Genomic DNA, 16615 nt, shown 5'->3' with positions numbered 1-16615 from the left:
TTAAGAATAATATGATCATTTAAACATGAAACAAAAAAATGGGTCTTCTATCCTTAAAAACACAGATAAGGGGGATATATCTTAATCTCAGATGACAAATTCATACAAACATGTAGCTAACGATTGTGCTATATGGAACATTCATGGAAATGGTGCTTCTATAGAGGAATATAGAGGTTACGGTAAACTACTGTGAATCAATCAAAGCCCATTCTAGGGGGAAAAAGATGCTATCAGTACAAAGAACCACTGGGTTACCAGCAGCCATGGTTCTCTGATAGCATCAGTAAGAAGCTGTCATATTGCCTAAAGTGATTGACCAACATGGTTTCCTTGCCTTGAATTCAAGTTCACAGCAAAAGATTTTGATATATATCAATATATATAACAATATATATCACAATATATGTATATCAATATATATGACTATATATATCACAATATATATCACACATATCACAATATATCATATATATATGATACATACATATATATATATATATATATATATATATATATATATATATATCTTTCCTTTTCTCTCCCCACAAGTTGCATTGATCTTATACTCATTTAAGCCTGGTCAAACTTCCAGTGGCCAGCTGCTTAAAGAACACTGAGTATCATATGTAATTCCCACCCTAACCTTTTATCAGCATCTTTATCATAATTTTAAGGACCTTCTCAATAGATTCTTGTCTAGACTCTTTCTATTTGGTAGGGGAGGGAGGGCTCACAGAAGCCTTCAGTGTTGCTCATTCTATGTACTCATTGAATGTCTCTCTGCCCATAGCAGAATGGCCTACCCTATCCTTAGTGCCTGCCTCTCTGCCATTATCTTTGGTATGGCCATCATGTTTATAGCCTGTGGGCATCATTGTGGCCTCTGTATTCTCCTCTCCCACAACAAAACAAGCAGCTGGAGCAGCAGCTGCTGCTGTGCTGATGAACCAAGCAGGCCTATTAGATGCCCAACCCCCTCTGTGGCCTGAACACTGGCTGTACTTGGCAGAATAACACACAGCCAGTGAACCTCTAGTTTTACTTCTTTTTGCTGTGCCCTTTCACAGTTCCTCTCTGCCATCTGTGTATCCAGCTCTTGAGTTCATCTCTTAAAGTCATGAGCTTTGGTCAAGTTATTTGACTTCTGTTAACCCCAGTGTGCGTAACTGTAAAATCAGGATAATAATAGTAACAGCCTTATAGAAAAGGATTTAAAACAATGCTTAGAACTATTCCTGGCACATTGTAGGTGTCATGTAAAATTGAGCGAGAATGCAAAACCATATATATGTTTTCTGACCTTTAGTTTCTTTGTGTCAAATACATGCTGTAAAGTTTGTTTAACAATATTTGTTGAACAGAAGAACAGATTTAATATTGCTATGACTCTTTAAATATTGAAGAATAAAATATATAAAATGATATGTAGGTCCCAGAATATTTACATTATTGTGATTTAAGAAAGTAGAAATGAGTGATAGTCATTTGGAAGATTAAGTTACATTACATCAGCGAACTAGGGCTTCATTATCTTTAAAATTGAGTTTTAAAATTTCTGACCACAATAAGACTGGAAAGGTAGAAGGGAGAGGCAATTAGTATGAGGCCTGAAAGAATTTACAATCTCAAATCCATTATTTCCCATCAGCATGATGTGGGGCCTGATCTTTATCTATATTATTTGAGTAGGAATCTTATCATCTGAGTTCTTTTGGGAACAAAAGGAGGTAAACTATAAAGTGATTTGCATTGTGTACAGCATACAGTGAATGATTTTGCTCCCGACATACTAATTTATTAATGCAATAAATGTATCTGCCACATCAAAAATGCACACAAGCCAGTAGCATTTCTTTATTGTTATTTTTAATTTAAACAATTTCTCCAAGCAGATATCCCCACTCCCACACCAATTTCACCAGACCTGACCATTTCCTGGGGATCCAAGTCTTTCAAGGGTTAGGTACATCTTCTCTGACTGAGTTCAGACACAGCAGTCCTCTGCTATGCATGTGTTAGAGGTCTCATATCAGCTGCTGTATTCTGCCTGATTCAGTGGCTCAGTGTCTGAGAGATCCCAGGAGTCCAGGTTAGTTGAGATTGTTGGTCTTCCTATAGGGTTGGTTGCTCTCCTCCTCCTCCTCCTCCTCCTCCTCCTCCTCCTCCTCCTCCTCTTCCTTCTCCTCTCCTCCTCTTCCTCAGCTTCTTCCAGCTTTTCTCTAATTCATCCACAGGGGTCACCAACTTCTGTCCATTAGTGGGTAGCAATATCTGGATCTGACTCTTACAGCTGCTTGTTGGGCCTTCCAAAGGGCAGTCATGATAGGCCCCTGTTTCTAAGCACACCAAAGCAGCAGTATTAGTGTCAGGCCTTGCAACCTCCCCTTGAGCTGGATCTCAATTTGGGTCTGACTCTGTACCTCCATTTTTCCCTGCAGTCCTTTCAGTCATGAACAATTCTGGGTCAGAGTTTTGACTGTAGAATGGCAACCCCATCCCTCCACTTGATGACCTGTCTTTCTACTAGAAGTGGACTCCACAAGATCCCTCTCTCTACTGTAGGACATTTCATCTAAGGTTCCCCCCCCATTAAGTTCTGAGAGTCTCTCACCTTCAAGGTGTCTAATTCTTTACAGAGAGTCCCCTCACCTCCTAACTCCTGAGGTTGCCTGTTTCCATTGTTTCTGCTGGACCTAAGGGCTCAGAAGTTCTACAGCCAATAAACAATTTCAGCAAAGCGGCAGATATAAAATTAACTCAAATAAATCATTAGCTTTCATTTATACAATTGATAAATGGGCTGAGAAATAAATTAAGGAAACAACACCATTCACACTAGTCACAAATAGTAAAAATTATCGTGGGATAACTTTAACCAAACAAGTGAAAGATCTGTATGACAATAACTTCAAGTCTCTCAAGAAAGAAATCCAAGAAGATATCAGAAAATGGAGAGATCTTTCATGCTCATGGATTGGAAGGATTAACATAGTAAAGATGGCCATCCTACCGAAGGCAATCTACAGATTTAATCAATACCCATCAAAATCTCAACACAATTCTTTAAAGACATGGAAAGAACAAATCTCAAATTCATCTGGAAAGGCAAGAAACCCAGAATATCAAAAACAGTTCTTAACAATAAAAGAACTTCTGGGGGAATCCTCATCCCTGACATTAAACTATACTACAGAGCAATAGTGATTAAAACCTACATGATATTGGTACAAAGGCAGACAGGTTGACCAATGGAATCGAAGACCCAGAAGTAAAACCACACACTGGTGGACAATTGATCTTTGATAAAGAAGTCAAAAATATATAATGGAAAAGAAGAAATCATCTTCAATAAGTTGTGCTGGACTAACTGGCAGTCTGTATGTAAAAAAAAATGAAAATAGATCCATATTTTTCACCTTACACAAAGCTCAAGTTCAAACGGATTAAGGACCTCAATATAAAACCAGATACACTCAGTCTAATGTAAGAGAAAGAAGGACAGAGCCTCGATCTCATTGGCACAGGGGGAAATTTCCTAAACAGAACTCCAATGCCTCTAAGATCAAGAATTGATAAATGGGACTTCATAAAACTGGAGAGCTTCTGTAAGGCAAAGAACATAACCAGTAAGATTGTAATTACTAGAAATTTACATTTTGTTAATAAGGGAGGGGAAGTAAAAAGGTAATTAACACATAAAGTTGTAAAGAGGATAAACTGGGACTTTAGAAGCTCCCAGGAACAGAGGTCAAGTGCATATTAAGTGGAGGTAACATCCAGGAAGGTTTCATAAAACAAGGTCTGTCTAAGCAAGTGTTCAACGAAGAGAGGGTTTAGGAGAAGAGGCAGGAACACTATCAGAAAGATGGATGTAGGTGAGACATTACACACAGCTTTTCATTGACATTTACAGCTCACAGTATAGCTATGGGAATACAAATGAGCCCCTCATACATTATATTTGAAATTTTAACCACAAAATCTTAGCATAGGTCTTTAGGAATTATGCAATACTGTTATGTGTGTTTTTCGTCTTTAATTCTAACATTAGATTTTAAGAATTCATATCCAAAGTTTAAAACAAAGGCTATTTCTGCATTCTGTATTTTATATGTTGGGACTCAATCTAACTTTTAGAGAATGGCTTATGAAGACATTATTTTGTTTTTAGATAAAAGTTAAGCTGTATTTCTTCTTATATTTAATTTCTGATGAGTTCTGATCCAGGAAAGAAACAGAAGGCTCAGTAACTATTATCAGTTTAACTATTATTGATGCCACATAGTTTAACATGTATTATTTTGGACTTTAGTCTGACTTCTCATAATATGTAAAACTAATTGTATATTTAAAATTTTTCTATTTGATGCTGGTTTAAAAAAAATGAATGGCAGAAATAGCTTTCTGATTTCTGGTTACCAGGTTATTCCATATATACTTTTCTGTGTGTTCAAGCGTATTTCCACCCACAATATATGATTGTGCATGGGTATCTTGGTGGTATACGTTTATGTTATTTGTGAGCATGTAGGGGTCAGAGAGCAACCTGATTTTTTCTTCCTCAGGCACGACCCATCATTTTGGCATGGATCATGGAGTTTCTTTCACTGCTACTTATCTAATAGACCAAATTGGCAAACTTATATGCCACCATGTTTTATTTTAAATATACATTTGGGGTATTAAATTTGGTTTGAATTGCATGGCGATCCTTTCCTGGTTAAGTTACTTTTTCAAGCTTAACCACATACTTTTTATTGGTAGAATGGTTTGGGTTATGTTTATCTCCCTTCTTCCACCTCTTTCAATTCACTTTGCTTTCCTGCCCTCCCAAATTTGTGTATTCTTTATTTTTAAACCCATAAAGTTAAACTTGTGGTGCACATATAGCCTTGGTTATTTGGCCTTCCATTGTACCATGGATTACTTACCAGGAGCTTCTGTTTTAAGAAAAATTGGGTCACCATCTTTAGGAAGCTAACAATTGTCAATAGCTCCTTGCCTATTGTATAGGTGGGACTTCATGCCTACCTTTCTTATCCAGGCTGTGATCTGGTCTGTCTTGAATGCCTACAGATCTTGTGTCTGCTCTCATAACAGAGTTTATATGTCTAGCTTATCCAATGTGTCTAAAAAGCACTGTTTATTTTCTTGTAGCCATCCACTGCCTCTGACTCTTATAGTAACTTTGTCACCTCTTCTACAATGATCTCTAAGCCTTGATAGGAAGACTGTGGTGTATATGTCCACTTGGGATTGAGTATTCTGTAATCTCTTATTTTCTTCCTATTAGCAGGATGTGTATGTCTGTATTAATTGGTATCATTTTCTCTGATGAAGTTTGAGAGAAAAAGAAATCTATGGTCTAATGGTAAGTCAGGAAGAGTTGTTTTAATACTATGTTTATTAAACATTAATATTGCCATAGGGCCTAAGACCTCTCCAGCCACAGGTGCTTTGTCCAAAACTGTTTCCAAGTATGGGTTTCATCTTGTGAGGTGGGACTTAATACCAACCAGAAAATAATTAGTTGCTTTGATGATTTTGCCATGTTTTAACCAGTAAGTGTATCTTTCCAGGTCAGTCATTATTATAATATACAGGATTCATAGCTGAAGAACCCACCCAGAGTAACCAATGCACCTTCTCATACAATGAAACTAATCAGTAGGGATGAAATTTTCAGCTCAGTATCAGCATACAATTTTTCATGCCTTATGACTCAACTGTTTACATACATTCAGTGTACAGGCTGGAGGATCTAATCTCTAACACTCACATAAAATCTGTGTATGGTAACATGTACCTGGAACCACTATGTTACAGATACAGAGACAGGTGGATGCGGGGGGCTCATGGGCAGCCAGTGTAGCCCAGACATAGCATTTTATAAAGGATCCTGTTCCCCAGTCCCTCTAAAAAGGGAAATTAAAAAAGAGAAAGAGAAGAAGAAAGTAAAAAAGCAATGAGGAAGAAGCCTGGAGTTGATCTCTGGCTTTCACCATCTACACAAACAGCATAGCATATTCTGCACATATGAAAATACATGAATACACCACACGCGCACACACACACACACACACACACACACACACACACACACACATACACACAACCATTTTCTCATTATATTAAATACATTTACACATCAATGTGATATAATGATATTTTTAAAAATTTTTATTTTGTGTTTTTTTAATTTCATTTTTCTTGGATATTTCTGTGTTTACATTTCAAATGTTATCCCCTTTTCCCCCTCTCCCATATCCCCTTCCTCTGCCTCTATGAGGATGTTTCCATTCGTGTTTTAAATATTATGTCCATTAAGTGAAAACTTAATTAGCTTTTGAGCAAGAACAATTCCTACTGTATATTAGATTTTGTGCCAGGCATGGCATATGCCACCTCATCAATCCTTCACAGTGACAATGTTCTGAATTATATTCTTCATAGATAAAGGGAAATAAAGAAAATTTCAAAGTCATCATAGCTAACAAATAACCGACATAAGACTTTAAGCCAGAATATATCTGCTCTGATCCCAGTTGATTTTGGGTTATCTAACTACTCGTTAAAATCAAACCTCTCTATTTTCTTCAAAGTGCATGCATGTTCCACTTATATAAATTAAAGTATTTCAACTAGAAACTTTCCCCTACATTGGGAGTATAGAATGACTTATGGGAAATTTAGCATACTACTTTCTTTCTGTTTGTTCCTATTTTATGATTGTATGTGTGTCTTCTTAGATTTCTGTACAAAGTACCACTCAATTGTACCTCTAATCAGAAACCCTTTTAACTGCTTAAGATTCCAATGTTTTTCTTCTTCTATTTTATTTCCCTTTTTAAATTTCTTTGCTGTTTGTTTTTCTCCTTTTCCTCTTGTGATTATGGTATAGTTACACCATTTCTTTTCTACCTTTCTTCCTTCCAAATATCCCATGTACCAATTCTCTTTCAGATTCATGTCCCCTTTTTTCATTAAATATTGCTACATGTATATATGCATATGTATGTACATATACGTTTGTAAATTGAACCTGCTCAATTTGTATAATGCAATTCAAATGTATGTTTTCAGGGCTGCGCATTGGCACTATATAACCTTCTGTGTAGTCCTCTCACATTTATCCCACTCTCTCAGCAATTCTTTCATTGCCTATAGTTCTTTCGCTTAGGCTGAGTCATCACAGGCTCTTCCCCACACACTGGGGCATGTTCATGGTATCATCCTTGTTTATCACACATTTGGAAAGGCATATCAGTGAGACAATGGAATCAGCTTTTAAATTTAATAGTAGACACAGTCTCACAGCAAACTCTCGATCCTCTGATTCTTACAACCATTCTGTTTTATCTTCCACAATGTACCATGATAGTTAAATGTGATAGTGCCATACAGATGTGTCCTAAAGACCTATTCAATATGAAACAGTTTTTGTGTTTTATGCCTATAAATAACTAGTATTTTCTAAGTTACTAAAATAATGATCAAATTAGTTTTGAGGAAATAAGATTTTCTATTCAAAACCACATTAATTATCTAAATTTTTTTTTGATTTATGTTGCTATTGGGGAATAGCTATGTGCTTTTCGTGTGTTAGTTTAGGTAACAAGGACTAAAACAGTGTAAAATCACTGTGCCAAAGCAAGTGAGGGAGTCACTCCGTTGACTTTTAAACAAATGGAGGTGGCTTCTCTGATTGCAGCTTAGTGAGACCACCCACAGTGAAGCTTTCCTTAAAATAAGGCCAACGATTTGAGATATAATAGAACCATAGATAGTATCACATTCTGTTTCAGAATATTGCTTGCCCTTCTTGCAGTGTATCTACAGTTTCATAATAAGTTTCAGGTACTTAAAATGAGAAAGAACCTATAATTACACATTGTTCTTTTCATGTAACCCTTGAAGGTCTAATGGTTTTCTGTCTCTTCATGGAGTATGATCTACAGAGAAATACTTTATGGAGAGTAGTTCCCTCATGGTTGTATCTCAAATTTCAATGATTGTGACTGCTGTATACACAGTCCTGTGTAAAGTTTGAGGTTGGCTAGAACTCTCATCATGTTCTTTGTACAATAAAAAATGCTTGACAATTATAAGACTTTGATTAACACCATCAATGTGCTAATGGCCTATTTTATATCACAAATACTAAAGGAAATATGCTTCATGCTGTAAAGACTGTGATTCACTTAGCACAGAGAGTAAAAGCCTGGAGGATCTCTTATCTGACAAGAATGGAAGGCTGGCTGTGTAATGCCAGTTGCATATATTACTGATCTGCTACTGAGGAGAGGAAATTACCCAGTCAGAATAGATATGTCTCTGTAGCCTTGTATCCGCATTCTAATAGCCAGAGTTTATCTTAGTCTAAATGAATCTCTGAGTTATTAATTGTTTTAATGATTTCATTGATTTCTGTTACTCTAGGTAATGTGCCTTACCTAAGTTGGTAGTTTATTTTGCTTTTCAATTAACCTTTTACTTTTGTTATATCATTTTTTATTAAAAACAAAGGTTTTATCTGCATTTTAATGATATGCCCATCTTAGTGTATTATGAATAGTATTTGGCTGTAGAGCAATTTTCCTGAATACTTCAGGATAATGACCAATCACAGTGAGTGTTCTTTATTTCAGGTGATGGTCTATATGAAAATTTTTATAACGTCATTTGAATAAATGCTCGAATCTTTTACATAGAACCAAAGACATTTTTTAAGAACTTCAAAGAATATAACTATGAATATAAAGTTCCTATTTAACTTGTACTCCATTTCTTTGTCTTTAAGAATCATGAAATTACTTTAATTTAATTTATTTTGATTTTATTTAATAAATAATTTTAAAATGTTTTCAAAACTTTGGATATCTACTTGAAATACACTTTACAAGAAAAAGTGCACTATGTATATTTTCTAGTAATTATCTTACTACCATACATTGATAATTTAATATTCAATGTATTATGCCTAATTAAGGCCTGAGTTTACTTTGAATGATGTGAGATTGTATACCCACAAAACATTAATAAGATGACTAAAACTGATACTGAAGATTCTCTATTCATCCTTTCTGAAGAGGGGCATTTACATACAACTTTTATACCAATTAAAACTTGTTAATGACTAAACACTGCAATTGAATAGTCTTTGTATGTTTACAGCTCACTTTAATTGCTGAAAATCGCCATTTGTCAGCTTCATGTTCTATTGACAATGCTATTGACTTATCTGAATTTGGCTTTGTCTTGTCTCTCATACATAAAACTCACATATGCAGTTCAAATGGGAAATGACTGTATTGATTTCCTTAACTTGAGCCCAAATGCTAAAGATTTTTGGATAAGCTTTCTCATTACTTAAGCCAAAATCAATAAGAAAGAGCATCTCTTAATGAAAGAGCAGTTTGAGCAACGTACTTCAGAAATAGGGTCCTGTTCATTCTTTGCTTTACAAATCGATCTCCTAGGTTCCTTAAGTGAGGTCCAATTGGTTGACATTGTGGTTTGTCTTTGTGTATAAACTTGAAGCTTCAGAAAAGAGAAGCCGAGCTATGCAGACAGTGGAAGGAACACTCTCCCTGGGAAAGAAGGTATCTGCTACGGCAACGTTTCCTACAAACAGCAACAATACAGTTGCACTTCTTCGTTGCTTTCTGTTTTCAACAATTCTCTATGCATGCAATATGCCTTTATTTCTTGTACTTTAGTATTATTTCAACATTAGCTTGTATTTGAGTATATCTATCTAACTGTTGTTACAGTTTGCATAGTGGAAAATAATTTATGGAAATATCAAGGCATTTAAAAATGCATTTTTGTTTGAATGATTTGTTATTTTCATGTGTGTGTGCATGTGCTTGTGTGTGTGTGAGTGTGCATATGTGCCTGTGCATTTGTATGTGTGCACGTGTGTGTGTGTGTGTGTGTGTGTGTGTGTGTGTGTGTGTGTGAATGAAATGGTCCAATTTCCTCAGGAAGACAAGCATAAAAATGCACTGAAGAAGAAATGTGCCTGTTCCAAGGAGCAGCAGGAAGACTGAACACATAAAACAACTTGTGTGGACAGGTCAGACGTCAGGTTCTGTACTAGGATACCATTAACTCCATGAACTACATAAATTAAGCTGATTATGCCTGCACTTCATTAACTGACAATGACCTATTGATGCATAGGCCACGTGAGCTAGAGACTGCCTGCTGCACTGTACTTAATTTATTGGGTTTCAATTAGTTCTCTTGCTTGTGATTGTTGAGAAAAAAAAAGTTCATTTACCTCTGTGTATTGGGGTATGCTTTTACACATGGAGAATCTATATTTAAACCTGTATCCCTAGTCATTATTATTATTAAAAATCCTCAGGTTGATATGAGTACTTCATTTCAAATTGCTTCATATAATTTGATTTCTGGATGGAATAAATGTGCAGATTAATTGTCTCATTACGGGGACATGATATAAAATACTATTAAATGTTATTTGTAATGATCTTCATAAGTGATCTTATATTCACTTCAAGTATTTTGCTGTAGTAAATTTAAAAAAAGTATTTTTACTATAATTGCTGAAATATATAGTTTTATGAATAAAGCTCTTAGGCAAACATGTATATGTTTTATGTTTTTACTTAATTATAAGAATTATACTCCAAGTGATATCTCTGAAAGTTTTTAGTAAGTACGACTAATATACTCAACAGAAATTCAGGCCAAATATTCTTTCACATCAGATTACAGGTACAGGTAAAATAATGGCTCTTACCCCTTACTTTGTTGCTCTGTACGTTGTATAATCTACTAATGTGAAGATGATTATTGATCATTTTTAATGTCAGACTCTTTTACATCACAGGATATTCCTGGTTTGTAGGCACTAAAATTATTTGTGATTACCTATTATATGGGTATATAAATTATTAATGTACATGGTCAGTCCAAGTATGAAACTGAAGGAAATATAAAGATAAAATGTTAGTGTGCTTGGTAAGCTATGCATTCTTTATAATCTTCAGGTTGCATTTGGGAAGAGAGTTAGCAGTGAAGCCTAGATTCAGAGATCTTCCTCAGTACTCTTTGTATTTGATGTGCATATTACCTGTTTTGGAAGTTCAGAAGTAATAAATGTTTCTGTGAACTGGGGAAGTCAAGAATGGATTAATGACTTAATTGGCCATACAATACATATTGGGTAGCACTGTATTGTCTGCAACCTTAGATTTAGTGTTGAGTAATCTATGCATAAACTCTAGAATTAACAAGGGGATTTTGTAGCCATTTTACAGTGAAGCACCGACTAATTTTTTTTAATTTGATTTTATTTTCCTACTTTAAACTTTTTTCCTGGTGGAGGAGCAACTGAGAGGGTAATAACATAGTATAAGTGACTTGAGAGGGGAATGGAAAGGCTTTAATTTAGGGTGGTTCTAGGAAAATTAACATGGAAGACAGAGGGAGGGATGTAAAATTACAGCAAGGATATCTAAAAAGTAATTAAAAATTATATCATTTATTATATCTACCTAAAATTACATATAATGCATATATGTATAGAAATAAACATAAAGTATATGAAGTTTATGGCCCATGCTCTTAAGTGCTTTCCAAAAAGCCATTGATGATCTAACAGAATACTCAACTAGACTTATAAAGCCCTCATTTGCATTGTTGGTCAGAGTTTATCAGGAGACTCCCCAACTAACATTTGCTATTGCCCTTCCTTGCATTCCAGAGGTTGATGATAAATTCATTTTTGCTGAAGATATCATGTACTTTAGATACAGAACCTGAAGGAATGGAAGTATTCTGAACTGAATGTCTCTCCCCTGCAGATAAGATTTTATGATACTGCAAAGCACCATGCAAGCTTCCAAGGGAAAGAAGCAATCCAAAATCCTGCCCAGATATGACAACTATTAATGAAAACAATAGCCAGCATGGAGTGTCATCTTTAAGGCAATAATTGTGACACACATGATTTTATGGTAACCAATTACTCTCCAAATGATCTTAAAACCTACTCAACAAGAAGAATCTGATACCTAGTACTAGATACGCAGCTAAGGATCATGAAATATTGAAGATATGAGCTTGGAAGAGAACATACAACTACTACTTTACTACACTAGGATAATACAAAACTGCATTCTAAATATTTGTCCACGTATCCGCAGATAAATGTAGCCTACACCTTCATCAAAACAAAACAAAATGGTGTCTTCAACCAACAGAGAACTTTACAGAAAACTACAACTGATCAAAATACAGAGACCAAGTGATCATATCATGCCCAGCCCAACTGATATATCTACGATTCAACTTCTGAACACAAGACTCAGGAGCCTTAGCCAAGGGGTAGGTGGAAAGATTGTCAGAACAAGAACCATAGAAAATTAGTCGTGAGATTGTGTATGGAAAAAAATGTCGGAGAAGCTAAACCCAGAAGTCTCATCAACATGGCTAACTAAACAAGACACGAACAAGAAAGACACCTATAGAAATGCTGGTGTGAAAAGGGCTAAGCTCATTGGACTTCAATAATATACAAAGAACTACTGACAATTAAAATATTTGGGAAAATAGTCTCCTCCAGGAAGAAGTCCACATATTAGATGTCCAATAACAAGTGCTCAACACTCTGGAATCAATCATATATCACATATATGTATAATGATACACATATACACACACACATATATATGGCCTATTAATATATATATATCACATATATACACACAAGTAACATACAAATTAAGATATATTTATATATTTAAGAGTATATATATATTATATATATATATATCACAAGAGATGCATGTATTTTAATAGATAGGGCCCATAAATTTGAAAAGAAATTAGAAAGATTAAGTAGAAAGTGTTGCATAGAGAAAAGTGAAGTGGAGGAAATGAAACAGTCATATTTTTATTACATAAAAACAAAATTTTTCAGTAATTCTGGTTGAGAATTTGACTGACCAAGTTAAATTTTTTTCCTTGAAAATTTCATATGATCCTGAAATTTGTAAATCAATGAATAGAGAATGAAATAGAAAGTTCTTTGAAAATTGCAAGCAAATAATGCCTCTCCAAAATGAATTATATTTATCTAGAAAGTGGTAAATATAAAATGTTTAATTTTCCCCAAATTAACAAGTGTTATTAAACACTTTTTCTTTAGATTTTTGTTTTGAAACAATGTCTCATGTAGCCCAAATTGACTTACAAATTACTATGTAGCAGAAGGTAACCCTGACCTCATTTTCCTGCAGAGACCTTCAATGTTGGTATAATGGGCATATGTCACCACACTAATTTCATGTGGTTCTGAGAATCAAACTCAGAGCTTCATGCAGACTTCATGAGCCCTTCAAGAAATGATCCACACTGCCAGCCCTAAGAATAAATTTCCTGACATGGAAATCCTGTTCGTTATGAGCCTATGTGCATGTGTATGTGCATGCTTGTGTGTGTGTGTGTGTGTGTGTGTGTGTGTGTGTGCATTTAAAAGTGTGTATCTTTGTGTACACATGAGACTGATGTATTTTAGAGAAGGTTTTGTAATTTCAAATTGGGAATCAAAGAAGTAAAGGTGAGAGAAATAGAGAAGAATTTAGGAATGGCTTTGTTCATATGTCAGCATTGAATAGTCAGAGATGAAAAATCAGGAAAACAACCGAACCCATTGTGAAGCCAAAAGACACTTTGATATAAGAAAATTATGGAAGACAACTTCAGGTGAGTTCCAGAAGGAATCATTATTCAGTACTGATAAATGCTGCTGATGGTCAGGTGAGAGTAGAAATTTACTGTTGAGCTTAGCAATACAGGGGATTTCTGATAATGTTGAGTGTAGGAGTGTGTTAGTGGGTATAGCATGACCACAGCTTGAAAGGACAGTGTAGACAAACAGAAAACCTCTAAATGGTCATCTGCACTTGGATTCAACAACTTCTCACAAAGCAATTCATTACTGAACATTTTTAATATTGCATCTAACCAGAAGGCACTTACTTCAGCCAAGTAGATAGTTTATGTGTTCTAAACTTCTAAAGACTTTTCAGGCTGATATCCAAAATATATAAAGGACTCAAGAAGCTAACCACCAAAACCTAAACAACCCAATCCAAAAATAGAACTAAACAGCGAATTCACAACAGAAGAATCTCGAATGGCTGAGAAACACCTAAAGAAATGTTCAAAGTCCTTAGTGATCAGAAAAATGCAAATCAAAACAAACCTGATTCCACCTTACACCAGTCAGAATGGCTTAGATCTAAATCTAGTGATCCTCCTGCCTCTTCCTCCTTCAGCAAATCCTACCGGTGTGTGCTACCACAAAAAAAAAAAAAAAAAAAATTCAAGTGACAACACATAGTAGTGAGGATGTCGAAGAAGAGGAACACTCCTCCACTGCTGGTGGGATTGTAAACTGGTACAACCACTCTGGAAATCAATTTGGAGTTTCCTCAGAAAATTGGAAAGAGACCTACCTAAAGACCCAGCAATATCACTCTTGGGAATATACCACAAAGATGCCCCACCATGCCACCAGGGCACATGTTCCACTGTGTTCATAGCTGCCTTATTTGTGATAGCTCCAAGCTGGAAACAACCCTAATGTCCCAAGACAGAAAAATAGATACAGAAAATGTGGTTCATTTACACAACGGAATACTACTCAACTATTAAGAACGAGGACATTCTAAGTTTTGCAGGCAAATGAATGAAACTAGAAAATACCATCCTGAGTGAGGTAACTCAGACTCATAAGCACCACGGTATGTTCTCACTAAGAAGTAGATATTAGGCAAAAAAAAAAAGTACAGAATATCCACGATACAGTACACGGAACTCAAAAAGGTCAACAAGCTGAAGGGCACTAGTGAGGATGGCTCAGTCCTGCTTGGGAGGGAGAAGAAAGCAACAACAATGGGGGAGGGATGGAGGGCAGGGAGGGAAAGGAGATGGGGGTGGGGAGAGAGGGGAACATGATCTGGTATTGGGTGAGGGAAAAGGACTGAAGCCCTGAGGACCAGCAGAAAGAATGGAAACAGGAAAGAAGAGAAGGAGGTGAGGAAGACCATTTAGAATGAACCATAGACGTGGTGACCCTAGATGAAATTCCCTACAGTGGGAGAGGGAACTTGTTGAACCCACCTCCAGCAGAAAGACAGGGCATCAAGTGAGGGATGGGGTTGCTTCTTGAAATTAAAGCTCTTACATAATTCTTCCTGTCTGAAAGAAATGCAGGAATGCAAGTGGAGAAGAGCCTGAGAAAAAGAAGGTCCAGCGACAGGCCCAAAGTGGGATCCAGCTCAAGGGGAGGCCTGAGAGCTGACATCATTACTGAGGCTATGGGGCATTCACAAAAAGGGACTTAGAAAAGATAAGTCTCAAAAGACTCAACAAGCAGCTGAAAGAATCAGATGCAGATATTTGCACCCAACCAATGAACTGAAGCTGCTGATCCCTCTGGTTGAATTAGGCAAAAGCTGGAGGAAGCTGAGGAGGAGGGCAGCCCTGTAGGAGGACCAGCAGTCTCAGTTAAACTGGACTCCTGAAATCTCTCAGACACTGGACCAACCAACTAAGCAGCATACAACAGCTGAGATGAGCCTCCCACACATATACAGCAGAGGACTCCTGTGTCTAGGTTCAGTCAGAGAAGATGCACCTAACATTCAAGAGACTGGAGGCTCCAGAAAGTTTAGAGATCTGGTGGGAAGGGTGACGACATCCTTGTGGAGACATGGAAGGGGCTGTTGGTGAGAGGTATAGGATGTGGAACTGTGGGCGAGAGGGTGGAACAGAGGTAGAATAAAATTTGGAGTGTAAAAATAAATTTTAAAAAAAAATTCAAAAAGACTATTCTGCCACACTTATGTTTTCATGAAGATTTAACTTGTGCAGATATTTAAGAAAGAATATTTTTATGAGTATGAAAATTTTCAGTATGTTGAAAACTTTGAGTAGGTTACCAAAGTGGAAGAGTTTGGATATTTTCACATTATTTATTAATTTAATTTCTACAGTTTTGTATTCATTGTCTTGAAGTTTTAATCTGGAAGGGACTTGTTAAAATCCATTTAATCAAACCTTTGTTTTAAAAACCAACAAAATGAGGCCAAATACAACAGAGCTTTTGCAACTATAGTATATATGTAATTGTGTGTTGGTTAACAGGACTCTACATTAAAGTGAGTGTTGTTGGTCATATAGTTTTCAAAGGCTTTTAAATGCAAAAGTATTTATAATTGAAATTCCTTGCACTTGGAGGAAGACGAGTAAATATTTTCATAGTCATTCAAGTTGTTGACAGTTGTACTTGTACTCTTTTTAGTAGTAAAACAATCTCTCAAAAACTTTCAGTTATAATTCTACTATACTTGAAGCCCAGTACTCTTTAGCTTGAATATTCTCATTGGCTGAAAATGTTGCAGTAAGTGGTTCATATGTATTAATTATTAGATACTCGTTTTTTACACTCTCAGTAAAGTAACAGAATATTTACACACTCATTTTATTCATAATAATTTAATCAGACACTTTTCAGACGGTTCTAAAGTTCTTGATATTTTCCTCATATTAGTGGCTGTGCTCTATGTAT

This window comes from Rattus rattus, chromosome 3, assembly GCF_011064425.1.
Source record: "Rattus rattus isolate New Zealand chromosome 3, Rrattus_CSIRO_v1, whole genome shotgun sequence".
Lineage (NCBI taxonomy): Eukaryota > Metazoa > Chordata > Mammalia > Rodentia > Muridae > Rattus > Rattus rattus.
Note: the sequence above shows the minus strand (reverse complement) of the source record.